Raw genomic sequence first — 16428 nt, forward strand, 5'->3', positions numbered from 1 at the left:
AGGAAATATCTTCGCTTGTAAACCAGGCAGAAGCATTCTCAGAAACCTCTTTATGATGTGTGCATTCAACTCGGAGAGAGAAGCCTTCCTTTTGATAGAGCAGTTTTGAAACTCTGTTTTTGCAGCATCTGCAAGTGGATATTTGGAGCCCCTTCAGGCCTTCGTTGGAAACGGGAATATCTTCCCATAAAAACTAAACAGAAGCGTTCTGTGAAACTGCTTTCTGTAGTATGAATCCAACTCACAGAGTTGAACACTTCTTTTCAAAGAGCAGTTTTGAAACACTCTTTTTGTAGAATCTGCAAGTGTTCATTTGGAGCGTTTTGAGGCCTATGGTGGAAAAGGAAATATCTTCACATAAAACCTAGACAGAAGCATTCTTTGAAACTTCTTTATGATGGGGGCCTTCACCTCACAGAGTTGAACCTTCCTTTTCATGGAGCAATTTGGAAAGAGTCTCTTTGCAGCATCTGCAAGTGGATATTTGGAGCCCTTTCAGGCCTTCGTTGGAAACGGGAATATCTTCCCATAAATACTAAACAGAAGCGTTCTGTGAAACTGCTTTGTGTAGTATGAATCCAACTCACAGAGTTGAACACTTCTTTTCAAAGAGCAGTTTTGAAACACTCTTTTTGTAGAATCTGCAAGTGTTCATTTGGAGCACGTTGAGGCCTGTGGTGGAAAAGGAAACATCTTCACTTGTAAACCAGGCAGAAGCATTCTCAGAAACCTCTTTATGATGTGTGCATTCAACTCGGAGAGAGAAGCCTTCCTTTTGATAGAGCAGTTTTGAAACTCTGTTTTTGCAGCATCTGCAAGTGGATATTTGGAGCCCCTTCAGGCCTTCGTTGGAAACGGGAATATCTTCCCACCAAAACTAAACAGAAGCGTCCTGTGAAACTGCTTTGTGTAGTATGAATCCAACTCACAGAGTTGAACACTTCTTTTCAAAGAGCAGTTTTGAAACACTCTTTTTGTAGAATCTGCAAGTGTTCATTTGGAGCGTTTTGAGGCCTATGGTGGAAAAGGAAATATCTTCACATAAAACCTAGACAGAAGCATTCTTTGAAACTTCTTTATGATGTGTGCCTTCACCTCACAGAGTTGAACCTTCCTTTTCATGGAGCAGTTTGGAAAGAGTCTCTTTTTATAGCATCTGCAAGTGGATATTTGGAGCCCTTTCAGGCCTTCGTTGGAAACGGGAATATCTTCCCATAAAAACTAAACAGAAGCGTTCTGTGAAACTGCTTTGTGTAGTATGAATCCAACTCACAGAGTTGAACACTTCTTTTGAAAGAGCAGTTTTGAAACACTCTTTTTGTAGAATCTGCAAGTGTTCATTTGGAGCGCTTTGAGGCCTACGGTGGAAAAGGAAATATCTTCACTTGTAAATCAGGCAGAAGCATTCTCAGAAACCTCTTTATGATGTGTGCATTAAACTCGGAGAGAGAAGCCTTCCTTTTGATAGAGCAGTTTTGAAACTCTGTTTTTGTAGCATCTGTAAGTGGATATTTGGAGCCCTTTCAGGCCTTCGTTGGAAACGGGAACATCGTCCCATAAAAACTAAACAGAAGCGTTCTGTGAAACTGCTTTGTGTAGTATGAATCCAACTCACAGAGTTGAACACTTCTTTTGAAAAAGCAGTTTTGAAACACTCTTTTTGTAGAATCTGCAAGTGTTCATTTGGAGCGCTTTGAGGCCTATGGTGGAAAAGGAAATATCTTCGCTTTTAAACCAGGCAGAAGCATTCTCAGAAACCTCTTTATGATGTGTGCATTCAACTCGGAGAGAGAAGCCTTCCTTTTGATAGAGCAGTTTTGAAACTCTGTTTTTGCAGCATCTGCAAGTGGATATTTGGAGCCCCTTCAGGCCTTCGTTGGAAACGGGAATATCTTCCCATAAAAACTAAACAGAAGCGTTCTGTGAAACTGCTTTGTGTAGTATGAATCCAACTCACAGAGTTGAACACTTCTTTTCAAAGAGCAGTTTTGAAACACTCTTTTTGTAGAATCTGCAAGTGTTCATTTGGAGCGTTTTGAGGCCTATGGTGGAAAAGGAAATATCTTCACGTAAAACCAAACAGAAGCATTCTTTGAAACTTCTTTATGATGTGTGCCTTCACCTCACAGAGTTGAACCTTCCTTTTCATGGAGCAGTTTGGAAAGAGTCTCTTTGCAGCATCTGCAAGTGGATATTTGGAGCCCTTTCAGGCCTTCCTTGGAAACGGGAATATCTTCCCATAAAAACTAAACAGAAGCCTTCTGTGAAACTGCTTTGTGTAGTATGAATCCAACTCACAGAGTTGAACACTTCTTTTGAAAGAGCAGTTTTGAAACACTCTTTTTGTAGAATCTTCAAGTGTTCATTTGGAGCGCTTTGAGGCCTATGGTGGAAAAGGAAATATCTTCACTTGTAAACCAGGCAGAAGCATTCTCAGAAACCTCTTTATGATGTGTGCATTCAACTCGGAGAGAGAAGCCTTCCTTTTGATAGGGCAGTTTTGAAACTCTGTTTTTGCAGCATCTGCAAGTGGATATTTGGAGCCCCTTCAGGCCTTCTTTGGAAACGGGAATATCTTCCCATAAAAACTAAACAGAAGCGTTCTGTGAAACTGCTTTGTGTAGTATGAATCCAACTCACAGAGTTGAACACTTCTTTTCAAAGAGCAGTTTTGAAACACTCTTTTTGTAGAATCTGCAAGTGTTCATTTGGAGCGTTTTGAGGCCTATGGTGGAAAAGGAAATATCTTCACATAAAACCTAGACAGAAGCATTCTTTGAAACTTCTTTATGATGTGTGCCTTCACCTCACAAAGTTGAACCTTCCTTTTTATGGAGCAGTTTGGAAAGAGTCTCTTTGCAGCATCTGCAAGTGGATATTTGGAGCCCTTTCAGGCCTTCGTTGGAAACGGGATTATCTTCCCATAAAAATTAAACAGAAGCGTTCTGTGAAACTGCTTTGTGTAGTATGAATCCAACTCACAGAGTTCAACACTTCTTTTCAAAGAGCAGTTTTGAAAAACTCTCTTTGTAGAATCTGCAAGTGTTCATTTGGAGCGCTTTGAGGCCTATGGTGGAAAAGGAAATATCTTCACTTGTAAACCAGGCAGAAGCATTCTCAGAAACCTCTTTATGATGTGTGCATTCAACTCGGAGAGAGAAGCCTTCCTTTTGATAGAGCAGTTTTGAAACTCTGTTTTTGCAGCATCTGCAAGTGGATATTTGGAGCCCCTTCAGGCCTTCGTTGGAAACGGGAATATCTTCCCATAAAAACTAAACACAAGCGTTCTGTGAAACTGCTTTGTGTAGTATGAATCCAACTCACAGAGTTGAACACTTCTTTTCAAAGAGCAGTTTTGAAACACTCTTTTTGTAGAATCTGCAAGTGTTCATTTGGAGCGTTTTGAGGCCTATGGTGGAAAAGGAAATATCTTCACATAAAACCAAACAGAAGCATTCTTTGAAACTTCTTTATGATGTGTGCCTTCACCTCACAGAGTTGAACCTTCCTTTTGATGGAGCAGTTTGGAAAGAGTCTCTTTGCAGCATCTGCAAGTGGATATTTGGAGCCCTTTCAGGCCTTCCTTGGAAACGGGAATATCTTCCCATAAAAACTAAACAGAAGCCTTCTGTGAAACTGCTTTGTGTAGTATGAATCCAACTCACAGAGTTGAACACTTCTTTTGAAAGAGCAGTTTTGAAACACTCTTTTTGTAGAATCTGCAAGTGTTCATTTGGAGCGCTTTGAGGCCTATGGTGGAAAAGGAAATATCTTCACTTGTAAACCAGGCAGAAGCATTCTCAGAAACCTCTTTATGATGTGTGCATTCAACTCGGAGAGAGAAGCCTTCCTTTTGATAGGGCAGTTTTGAAACTCTGTTTTTGCAGCATCTGCAAGTGGATATTTGGAGCCCCTTCAGGCCTTCGTTGGAAACGGGAATATCTTCCCATAAAAACTAAACAGAAGCGTTCTGTGAAACTGCTTTGTGTAGTATGAATCCAACTCACAGAGTTGAACACTTCTTTTCAAAGAGCAGTTTTGAAACACTCTTTTTGTAGAATCTGCAAGTGTTCATTTGGAGCGTTTTGAGGCCTATGGTGGAAAAGGAAATATCTTCACATAAAACCAGGCATAAGCATTCTCAGAAACCTATTTATGATGTGTGCCTTCACCTCACAAAGTTGAACCTTCCTTTTCATGGAGCAGTTTGGAAAGAGTCTCTTTGCAGCATCTGCAAGTGGATATTTGGAGCCCTTTCAGGCCTTCGTTGGAAACGGGATTATCTTCCCATAAAAATTAAACAGAAGCGTTCTGTGAAACTGCTTTGTGTAGTATGAATCCAACTCACAGAGTTCAACACTTCTTTTCAAAGAGCAGTTTTGAAACACTCTCTTTGTAGAATCTGCAAGTGTTCATTTGGAGCGCTTTGAGGCCTATGGTGGAAAAGGAAATATTTTCACTTGTAAACCAGGCAGAAGCATTCTCAGAAACCTCTTTATGATGTGTTCATTCAACTCGGAGAGAGAAGCCTTCCTTTTGATAGAGCAGTTTTGAAACTCTGTTTTTGCAGCATCTGCAAGTGGATATTTGGAGCCCCTTCAGGCCTTCTTTGGAAACGGGAATATCTTCCCATAAAAACTAAACAGAAGCGTTCTGTGAAACTGCTTTGTGTAGTATGAATCCAACTCACAGAGTTGAACACTTCTTTTCAAAGAGCAGTTTTGAAACACTCTTTTTGTAGAATCTGCAAGTTTTCATTTGGAGCGTTTTGAGGCCTATGGTGGAAAAGGAAATATCTTCACATAAAACCTAGACAGAAGCATTCTTTGAAACTTCTTTATGATGTGTGCCTTCACCTCACAGAGTTGAACCTTCCTTTTCATGGAGCAGTTTGGAAAGAGTCTCTTTGCATCATCTGCAAGTGGATATTTGGAGCCCTTTCAGGCCTTCGTTGGAAACGGGAATATCTTCCCATAAAAACTAAACAGAAGCGTTCTGTGAAACTGCTTTGTGTAGTATGAATCCAACTCACAGAGTTGAACAATTCTTTTGAAAGAGCAGTTTTGAAACACTCTTTTTGTAGAATCTGCAAGTGTTCATTTGGAGCGCTTTGAGGCCTATGGTGGAAAAGGAAATATCTTCACTTGTAAACCAGGCGGAAGCATTCTCAGAAACCTCTTTATGATGTGTGCATTCAACTCGGAGAGAGAAGCCTTCCTTTTGATAGGGCAGTTTTGAAACTCTGTTTTTGCAGCATCTGCAAGTGGATATTTGGAGACCTTTCAGGCCTTCGTTGGAAACGGGAATATCTTCCCATAAAAACTAAACAGAAGCGTTCTGTGAAACTGCTTTGTGTAGTATGAATCCAACTCACAGAGTTGAACACTTCTTTTCAAAGAGCAGTTTTGAAACACTCTTTTTGTAGAATCTGCAAGTGTTCATTTGGAGCGTTTAGAGGCCTATGGTGGAAAAGGAAATATCTTCACATAAAACCTAGACAGAAGCATTCTTTGAAACTTCTTTATGATTTGTGCCTTCACCTCACAGAGTTGAACCTTCCTTTTTATGGAGCAGTTTGGAAAGAGTCTCTTTGCAGCATCTGCAAGTGGATATTTGGAGCCCATTCAGGCCTTCGTTGGAAACGGGAATATCTTTCCATAAAAACTAAACAGAAGCGTTCTGTGAAACTGCTTTGTGTAGTATGAATCCAACTCACAGAGTTGAACACTTCTTTTGAAAGAGCAGTTTTGAAACACTGTTTTTGTAGAATCTGCAAGTGTTCATTTGGAGCACTTTGAGGCCTATGGTTGAAAAGGAAATATCTTCACTTGTAAATCAGGCAGAAGCATTCTCAGAAACCTCTTTATGATGTGTGCATTCAACTCGGAGAGAGAAGCCTTCCTTTTGATAGAGCAGTTTTGAAACTCTGTTTTTGCAGCATCTGTAAGTGCATATTTGGAGCCCTTTCAGGCCTTCGTTGGAAACGGGAACATCGTCCCATAAAAACTAAACAGAAGCGTTCTGTGAAACTGCTTTGTGTAGTATGAATCCAACTCACAGAGTTGAACACTTCTTTTGAAAAAGCAGTTTTGAAACACTCTTTTTGTAGAATCTGCAAGTGTTCATTTGGAGCGCTTTGAGGCCCATGGTGGAAAAGGAAATATCTTCACTTGTAAACCAGGCAGAAGCATTCTCAGAAACCTCTTTATGATGTGTGCATTCAACTCGGAGAGAGAAGCCTTCCTTTTGATAGAGCAGTTTTGAAACTCTGTTTTTGCAGCATCTGCAAGTGGATATTTGGAGCCCCTTCAGGCCTTCGTTGGAAACGGGAATTTCTTCCCATAAAAACTAAACAGAAGCGTTCTGTGAATCTGCTTTGTGTACTATGAATCCAACTCACAGAGTTGAACACTTCTTTTCAAAGAGCAGTTTTGAAACACTCTTTTTGTAGAATCTGCAAGTGTTCATTTGGAGCGTTTTGAGGCCTATGGTGGAAAAGGAAATATCTTCACATAAAACCTAGACAGAAGCATTCTTTGAAACTTCTTTATGATGTGTGCCTTCACCTCACAGAGTTGAACCTTCCTTTTCATGGAGCAGTTTGGAAAGAGTCTCTTTGCAGCATCTGCAAGTGGATATTTGGAGCCCTTTCAGGCCTTCGTTGGAAACGGGAATATCTTCCCATAAAAACTAAACAGAAGCGTTCTGTGAAACTGCTTTGTGTAGTATGAATCCAACTCACAGAGTTGAACAATTCTTTTTAAAGAGCAGTTTTGAAACACTCTTTTTGTAGAATCTGCAAGTGTTCATTTGGAGCACGTTGAGGCCTATGGTGGAAAAGGAAACATCTTCACTTGTAAACCAGGCAGAAGCATTCTCAGAAACCTCTTTATGATGTGTGCATTCAACTCGGAGAGAGAAGCCTCCCTTTTGATAGTGCAGTTTTGAAACTCTGTTTTTCCAGCATCTGCAAGTGGATATTTGGAGCCCCTTCAGGCCTTCGTTGGAAACGGGAATATCTTTCCATAAAAACTAAACAGAAGCGTTCTGTGAAACTGCTTTGTGTAGTATGAATCCAACTCACAGAGTTGAACACTTCTTTTCAAAGAGCAGTTTTGAAACACTCTTTTTGTAGAATCTGCAAGTGTTCATTTGGAGCGTTTTGAGGCCTATGGTGGAAAAGGAAATATCTTCACATAAAACCTAGACAGAAGCATTCTTTGAAACTTCTTTATGATGTGTGCCTTCACCTCACAGAGTTGAACCTTCCTTTTCATGGAGCAGTTTGGAAAGAGTCTCTTTGCAGCATCTGCAAGTGGATATTTGGAGCCCTTTCAGGCCTTCGTTGGAAACGGGAATATCTTCCCATAAAAACTAAACAGAAGCGTTCTGTGAAACTGCTTTGTGTAGTATGAATCCAACTCACAGAGTTGAACACTTCTTTTGAAGGAGCAGTTTTGAAATACTCTTTTTGTAGAATCTGCAAGTGTTCATTTGGTGCGCTTTGAGGCCTATGGTGGAAAAGGAAATATCTTCACTTGTAAACCAGGCAGAAGCATTCTCAGAAACCTCTTTATGATGCGTGCATTCAACTCGGAGAGAGAAGCCTTCCTTTTGATAGAGCAGTTTTGAAACTCTGTTTTTGCAGCATCTGCAAGTGGATATTTGGAGCCCCTTCAGGCCTTCGTTGGAAACGGGAATATCTTCCCATAAAAACTAAACAGAAGCGTTCTGTGAAACTGCTTTGTGTAGTATGAATCCAACTCACAGAGTTGAACACTTCTTTTCAAAGAGCAGTTTTGAAACACTCTTTTTGTAGAATCTGCAAGTGTTCATTTGGAGCGTTTTGAGGCCTATGGTGGAAAAGGAAATATCTTCACATAAAACCTAGACAGAAGCATTCTTTGAAACTTCTTTATGATGTGGGCCTTCACCTCACAGAGTTGAACCTTCCTTTTCATGGAGCAGTTTGGAAAGAGTCTCTTTGCAGCATCTGCAAGTGGATATTTGGAGCCCTTTCAGGCCTTCGTTGGAAACGGGAATATCTTCCCATAAAAATTAAACAGAAGCGTTCTGTGAAACTGCTTTGTGTAGTATGAATCCAACTCACAGAGTTGAACAATTCTTTTGAAAGAGCAGTTTTGAAACACTCTTTTTGTAGAATCTGCAAGTGTTCATTTGGAGCGCTTTGAGGCCTATGGTAGAAAAGGAAATATCTTCACTTGTAAACCAGGCGGAAGCATTCTCAGAAACCTCTTTATGATGTGTGCATTCAACTCGGAGAGAGAAGCCTTCCTTTTGATAGGGCAGTTTTGAAACTCTGTTTTTGCAGCATCTGCAAGTGGATATTTGGAGACCCTTCAGGCCTTCGTTGGAAACGGGAATATCTTCCCATAAAAACTAAACAGAAGCGTTCTGTGAAACTGCTTTGTGTAGTATGAATCCAACTCACAGAGTTGAACACTTCTTTTCAAAGAGCAGTTTTGAAACACTCTTTTTGTAGAATCTGCAAGTGTTCATTTGGAGCGTTTTGAGGCCTATGGTGGAAAAGGAAATATCTTCACATAAAACCTAGACAGAAGCATTCTTTGAAACTTCTTTATGATTTGTGCCTTCACCTCACAGAGTTGAACCTTCCTTTTCATGGAGCAGTTTGGAAAGAGTCTCTTTGCAGCATCTGCAAGTGGATAATTGGAGCCCATTCAGGCCTTCGTTGGAAACGGGAATATCTTTCCATAAAAACTAAACAGAAGCGTTCTGTGAAACTGCTTTGTGTAGTATGAATCCAACTCACAGAGTTGAACACTTCTTTTGAAAGAGCAGTTTTGAAACACTGTTTTTGTAGAATCTGCAAGTGTTCATTTGGAGCGCTTTGAGGCCTATGGTGGAAAAGGAAATATCTTCACTTGTAAATCAGGCAGAAGCATTCTCAGAAACCTCTTTATGATGTGTGCATTCAACTCGGAGAGAGAAGCCTTCCTTTTGATAGAGCAGTTTTGAAACTCTGTTTTTGCAGCATCTGTAAGTGGATATTTGGAGCCCTTTCAGGCCTTCGTTGGAAACGGGAATATCGTCCCATAAAAACTAAACAGAAGCGTTCTGTGAAACTGCTTTGTGTAGTATGAATCCAACTCACAGAGTTGAACACTTCTTTTGAAAAAGCAGTTTTGAAACACTCTTTTTGTAGAATCTGCAAGTGTTCATTTGGAGCGCTTTGAGGCCTATGGTGGAAAAGGAAATATCTTCGCTTGTAAACCAGGCAGAAGCATTCTCAGAAACCTATTTATGATGTGTGCATTCAACTCGGAGAGAGAAGCCTTCCTTTTGATAGAGCAGTTTTGAAACTCTGTTTTTGCAGCATCTGCAAGTGGATATTTGGAGCCCCTTCAGGCCTTCGTTGGAAACGGGAATATCTTCCCATAAAAACTAAACAGAAGCGTTCTGTGAAACTGCTTTCTTTAGTATGAATCCAACTCACAGAGTTGAACACTTCTTTTCAAAGAGCAGTTTTGAAACACTCTTTTTGTAGAATCTGCAAGTGTTCATTTGGAGCGTTTTGAGGCCTATGGTGGAAAAGGAAATATCTTCACATAAAACCTAGACAGAAGCATTCTTTGAAACTTCTTTATGATGTGTGCCTTCACCTCACAGAGTTGAACCTTCCTTTTCATGGAGCAGTTTGGAAAGAGTCTCTTTGCAGCATCTGCAAGTGGATATTTGGAGCCCTTTCAGGCCATTGTTGGAAACGGGAATATCTTCCCATAAAAACTAAACAGAAGCGTTCTGTGAAACTGCTTTGTGTAGTATGAATCCAGCTCACAGAGTTGAAAAATTCTTTTGAAAGAGCAGTTTTGAAACACTCTTTTTGTAGAATCTGCAAGTGTTCATTTGGAGCACGTTGAGGCCTATGGTGGAAAAGGAAACATCTTCACTTGTAAACCAGGCAGAAGCATTCTCAGAAACCTCTTTATGATGTGTGCATTCAACTCGGAGAGAGAAGCCTTCCTTTTGATAGAGCAGTTTTGAAACTCTGTTTTTGCAGCATCTGCAAGTGGATATTTGGAGCCCCTTCAGGCCTTCTTTGGAAACGGGAATATCTTCCCATAAAAACTAAACAGAAGCGTTCTGTGAAACTGCTTTGTGTAGTATGAATCCAACTCACAGAGTTGAACACTTCTTTTGAAAGAGCAGTTTTGAAACACTCTTTTTGTAGAATCTGCAAGTTTTCATTTGGAGCGTTTTGAGGCCTATGGTGGAAAAGGAAATATCTTCACATAAAACCTAGACAGAAGCATTCTTTGAAACTTCTTTATGATGGGGGCCTTCACCTCACAGAGTTGAACCTTCCTTTTCATGGAGCAGTTTGGAAAGAGTCTCTTTGCAGCATCTGCAAGTGGATATTTGGAGCCATTTCAGGCCTTCGTTGGAAACGGGAATATCTTCCCATAAATACTAAACAGAAGCGTTCTGTGAAACTGCTTTGTGTAGTATGAATCCAACTCACAGAGTTGAACACTTCTTTTCAAAGAGCAGTTTTGAAACACTCTTTTTGTAGAATCTGCAAGTGTTCATTTGGAGCACGTTGAGGCCTGTGGTGGAAAAGGAAACATCTTCACTTGTAAACCAGGCAGAAGCATTCTCAGAAACCTCTTTATGATGTGTGCATTCAACTCGGAGAGAGAAGCCTTCCTTTTGATAGAGCAGTTTTGAAACTCTGTTTTTGCAGCATCTGCAAGTGGATATTTGGAGCCCCTTCAGGCCTTCGTTGGAAACGGGAATATCTTCCCACCAAAACTAAACAGAAGCGTCCTGTGAAACTGCTTTGTGTAGTATGAATCCAACTCACAGAGTTGAACACTTCTTTTCAAAGAGCAGTTTTGAAACACTCTTTTTGTAGAATCTGCAAGTGTTCATTTGGAGCGCTTTGAGGCCTATGGTGGAAAAGGAAATATCTTCACATAAAACCTAGACAGAAGCATTCTTTGAAACTTCTTTATGATGTGTGCCTTCACCTCACAGAGTTGAACCTTCCTTTTCATGGAGCAGTTTGGAAAGAGTCTCTTTTTATAGCATCTGCAAGTGGATATTTGGAGCCCTTTCAGGCCTTCGTTGGAAACGGGAATATCTTCCCATAAAAACTAAACAGAAGCGTTCTGTGAAACTGCTTTGTGTAGTATGAATCCAACTCACAGAGTTGAACACTTCTTTTGAAAGAGCAGTTTTGAAACACTCTTTTTGTAGAATCTGCAAGTGTTCATTTAGAGCGCTTTGAGGCCTACGGTGGAAAAGGAAATATCTTCACTTGTAAATCAGGCAGAAGCATTCTCAGAAACCTCTTTATGATGTGTGCATTCAACTCGGAGAGAGAAGCCTTCCTTTTGATAGAGCAGTTTTGAAACTCTGTTTTTGTAGCATCTGTAAGTGGATATTTGGAGCCCTTTCAGGCCTTCGTTGGAAACGGGAACATCGTCCCATAAAAACTAAACAGAAGCGTTCTGTGAAACTGCTTTGTGTAGTATGAATCCAACTCACAGAGTTGAACACTTCTTTTGAAAAAGCAGTTTTGAAACACTCTTTTTGTAGAATCTGCAAGTGTTCATTTGGAGCGCTTTGAGGCCTATGGTGGAAAAGGAAATATCTTCGCTTTTAAACCAGGCAGAAGCATTCTCAGAAACCTCTTTATGATGTGTGCATTCAACTCGGAGAGAGAAGCCTTCCTTTTGATAGAGCAGTTTTGAAACTCTGTTTTTGCAGCATCTGCAAGTGGATATTTGGAGCCCCTTCAGGCCTTCGTTGGAAACGGGAATATCTTCCCATAAAAACTAAACAGAAGCGTTCTGTGAAACTGCTTTGTGTAGTATGAATCCAACTCACAGAGTTGAACACTTCTTTTCAAAGAGCAGTTTTGAAACACTCTTTTTGTAGAATCTGCAAGTGTTCATTTGGAGCGTTTTGAGGCCTATGGTGGAAAAGGAAATATCTTCACGTAAAACCAAACAGAAGCATTCTTTGAAACTTCTTTATGATGTGTGCCTTCACCTCACAGAGTTGAACCTTCCTTTTCATGGAGCAGTTTGGAAAGAGTCTCTTTGCAGCATCTGCAAGTGGATATTTGGAGCCCTTTCAGGCCTTCCTTGGAAATGGGAATATCTTCCCATAAAAACTAAACAGAAGCCTTCTGTGAAACTGCTTTGTGTAGTATGAATCCAACTCACAGAGTTGAACACTTCTTTTGAAAGAGCAGTTTTGAAACACTCTTTTTGTAGAATCTTCAAGTGTTCATTTGGAGCGCTTTGAGGCCTATGGTGGAAAAGGAAATATCTTCACTTGTAAACCAGGCAGAAGCATTCTCAGAAACCTCTTTATGATGTGTGCATTCAACTCGGAGAGAGAAGCCTTCCTTTTGATAGGGCAGTTTTGAAACTCTGTTTTTGCAGCATCTGCAAGTGGATATTTGGAGCCCCTTCAGGCCTTCTTTGGAAACGGGAATATCTTCCCATAAAAACTAAACAGAAGCGTTCTGTGAAACTGCTTTGTGTAGTATGAATCCAACTCACAGAGTTGAACACTTCTTTTCAAAGAGCAGTTTTGAAACACTCTTTTTGTAGAATCTGCAAGTGTTCATTTGGAGCGCTTTGAGGCCTAAGGTGGAAAAGGAAATATCTTCACATAAAACCAGGCATAAGCATTCTCAGAAACCTCTTAATGATGTGTGCCTTCACCTCACAAAGTTGAACCTTCCTTTTCATGGAGCAGTTTGGAAAGAGTCTCTTTGCAGCATCTGCAAGTGGATATTTGGAGCCCTTTCAGGCCTTCGTTGGAAACGGGAATATCTTCCCATAAAAACTAAACAGAAGCGTTCTGTGAAACTGCTTTGTGTAGTATGAATCCAACTCACAGAGTTGAACAATTCTTTTGAAAGAGCAGTTTTGAAACACTCTTTTTGTAGAATCTGCAAGTGTTCATTTGGAGCACGTTGAGGCCTATGGTGGAAAAGGAAACATCTTCACTTGTAAACCAGGCAGAAGCATTCTCAGAAACCTCTTTATGATGTGTGCATTCAACTCGGAGAGAGAAGCCTTCCTTTTGATAGAGCAGTTTTGAAACTCTGTTTTTGCAGCATCTGCAAGTGGATATTTGGAGCCCCTTCAGGCCTTCTTTGGAAACGGGAATATCTTCCCATAAAAACTAAACAGAAGCGTTCTGTGAAACTGCTTTGTGTAGTATGAATCCAACTCACAGAGTTGAACACTTCTTTTGAAAGAGCAGTTTTGAAACACTCTTTTTGTAGAATCTGCAAGTTTTCATTTGGAGCGTTTTGAGGCCTATGGTGGAAAAGGAAATATCTTCACATAAAACCTAGACAGAAGCATTCTTTGAAACTTCTTTATGATGGGGGCCTTCACCTCACAGAGTTGAACCTTCCTTTTCATGGAGCAGTTTGGAAAGAGTCTCTTTGCAGCATCTGCAAGTGGATATTTGGAGCCCTTTCAGGCCCTCGTTGGAAACGGGAATATCTTCCCATAAATACTAAACAGAAGCGTTCTGTGAAACTGCTTTGTGTAGTATGAATCCAACTCACAGAGTTGAACACTTCTTTTCAAAGAGCAGTTTTGAAACACTCTTTTTGTAGAATCTGCAAGTGTTCATTTGGAGCACGTTGAGGCCTATGGTGGAAAAGGAAACATCTTCACTTGTAAACCAGGCAGAAGCATTCTCAGAAACCTCTTTATGATGTGTGCATTCAACTCGGAGAGAGAAGCCTTCCTTTTGATAGAGCAGTTTTGAAACTCTGTTTTTGCAGCATCTGCAAGTGGATATTTGGAGCCCCTTCAGGCCTTCGTTGGAAACGGGAATATCTTCCCACAAAAACTAAACAGAAGCGTTCTGTGAAACTGCTTTGTGTAGTATGAATCCAACTCACAGAGTTGAACACTTCTTTTCAAAGAGCAGTTTTGAAACAATCTTTTTGTAGAATCTGCAAGTGTTCATTTGGAGCGTTTTGAGGCCTATGGTGGAAAAGGAAATATCTTCACATAAAACCTAGACAGAAGCATTCTTTGAAACTTCTTTATGATGTGTGCCTTCACCTCACAGAGTTGAACCTTCCTTTTTATGGAGCAGTTTGGAAAGAGTCTCTTTGCAGCATCTGCAAGTGGATATTTGGAGCCCCTTCAGGCCTTCGTTGGAAACGGGATTATCTTCCCATAAAAATTAAACAGAAGCGTTCTGTGAAACTGCTTTGTGTAGTATGAATCCAACTCACAGAGTTCAACACTTCTTTTCAAAGAGCAGTTTTGAAACACTCTCTTTGTAGAATCTGCAAGTGTTCATTTGGAGCGCTTTGAGGCCTATGGTGGAAAAGGAAATATCTTCACTTGTAAACCAGGCGGAAGCATTCTCAGAAACCTCTTTATGATGTGTGCATTCAACTCGGAGAGAGAAGCCTTCCTTTTGATAGGGCAGTTTTGAAACTCTGTTTTTGCAGCATCTGCAAGTGGATATTTGGAGACCCTTCAGGCCTTCGTTGGAAACGGGAATATCTTCCCATAAAAACTAAACAGAAGCGTTCTGTGAAACTGCTTTGTGTAGTATGAATCCAACTCACAGAGTTGAACACTTCTTTTCAAAGAGCAGTTTTGAAACACTCTTTTTGTAGAATCTGCAAGTGTTCATTTGGAGCGTTTTGAGGCCTATGGTGGAAAAGGAAATATCTTCACATAAAACCTAGACAGAAGCATTCTTTGAAACTTCTTTATGATTTGTGCCTTCACCTCACAGAGTTGAACCTTCCTTTTCATGGAGCAGTTTGGAAAGAGTCTCTTTGCAGCATCTGCAAGTGGATAATTGGAGCCCATTCAGGCCTTCGTTGGAAACGGGAATATCTTTCCATAAAAACTAAACAGAAGCGTTCTGTGAAACTGCTTTGTGTAGTATGAATCCAACTCACAGAGTTGAACACTTCTTTTGAAAGAGCAGTTTTGAAACACTGTTTTTGTAGAATCTGCAAGTGTTCATTTGGAGCGCTTTGAGGCCTATGGTGGAAAAGGAAATATCTTCACTTGTAAATCAGGCAGAAGCATTCTCAGAAACCTCTTTATGATGTGTGCATTCAACTCGGAGAGAGAAGCCTTCCTTTTGATAGAGCAGTTTTGAAACTCTGTTTTTGCAGCATCTGTAAGTGGATATTTGGAGCCCTTTCAGGCCTTCGTTGGAAACGGGAATATCGTCCCATAAAAACTAAACAGAAGCGTTCTGTGAAACTGCTTTGTGTAGTATGAATCCAACTCACAGAGTTGAACACTTCTTTTGAAAAAGCAGTTTTGAAACACTCTTTTTGTAGAATCTGCAAGTGTTCATTTGGAGCGCTTTGAGGCCTATGGTGGAAAAGGAAATATCTTCGCTTGTAAACCAGGCAGAAGCATTCTCAGAAACCTCTTTATGATGTGTGCATTCAACTCGGAGAGAGAAGCCTTCCTTTTGATAGAGCAGTTTTGAAACTCTGTTTTTGCAGCATCTGCAAGTGGATATTTGGAGCCCCTTCAGGCCTTCGTTGGAAACGGGAATATCTTCCCATAAAAACTAAACAGAAGCGTTCTGTGAAACTGCTTTCTGTAGTATGAATCCAACTCACAGAGTTGAACACTTCTTTTCAAAGAGCAGTTTTGAAACACTCTTTTTGTAGAATCTGCAAGTGTTCATTTGGAGCGTTTTGAGGCCTATGGTGGAAAAGGAAATATCTTCACATAAAACCTAGACAGAAGCATTCTTTGAAACTTCTTTATGATGGGGGCCTTCACCTCACAGAGTTGAACCTTCCTTTTCATGGAGCAGTTTGGAAAGAGTCTCTTTGCAGCTTCTGCAAGTGGATATTTGGAGCCCTTTCAGGCCTTCGTTGGAAACGGGAATATCTTCCCATAAATACTAAACAGAAGCGTTCTGTGAAACTGCTTTGTGTAGTATGAATCCAACTCACAGAGTTGAACACTTCTTTTCAAAGAGCAGTTTTGAAACACTCTTTTTGTAGAATCTGCAAGTGTTCATTTGGAGCACGTTGAGGCCTGTGGTGGAAAAGGAAACATCTTCACTTGTAAACCAGGCAGAAGCATTCTCAGAAACCTCTTTATGATGTGTGCATTCAACTCGGAGAGAGAAGCCTTCCTTTTGATAGAGCAGTTTTGAAACTCTGTTTTTGCAGCATCTGCAAGTGGATATTTGGAGCCCCTTCAGGCCTTCGTTGGAAACGGGAATATCTTCCCACCAAAACTAAACAGAAGCGTCCTGTGAAACTGCTTTGTGTAGTATGAATCCAACTCACAGAGTTGAACACTTCTTTTCAAAGAGCAGTTTTGAAACACTCTTTTTGTAGAATCTGCAAGTGTTCATTTGGAGCGTTTTGAGGCCTATGGTGGAAAAGGAAATATCTTC

This window comes from Pongo pygmaeus, chromosome 20 (assembly GCF_028885625.2).
Source record: "Pongo pygmaeus isolate AG05252 chromosome 20, NHGRI_mPonPyg2-v2.0_pri, whole genome shotgun sequence".
Lineage (NCBI taxonomy): Eukaryota > Metazoa > Chordata > Mammalia > Primates > Hominidae > Pongo > Pongo pygmaeus.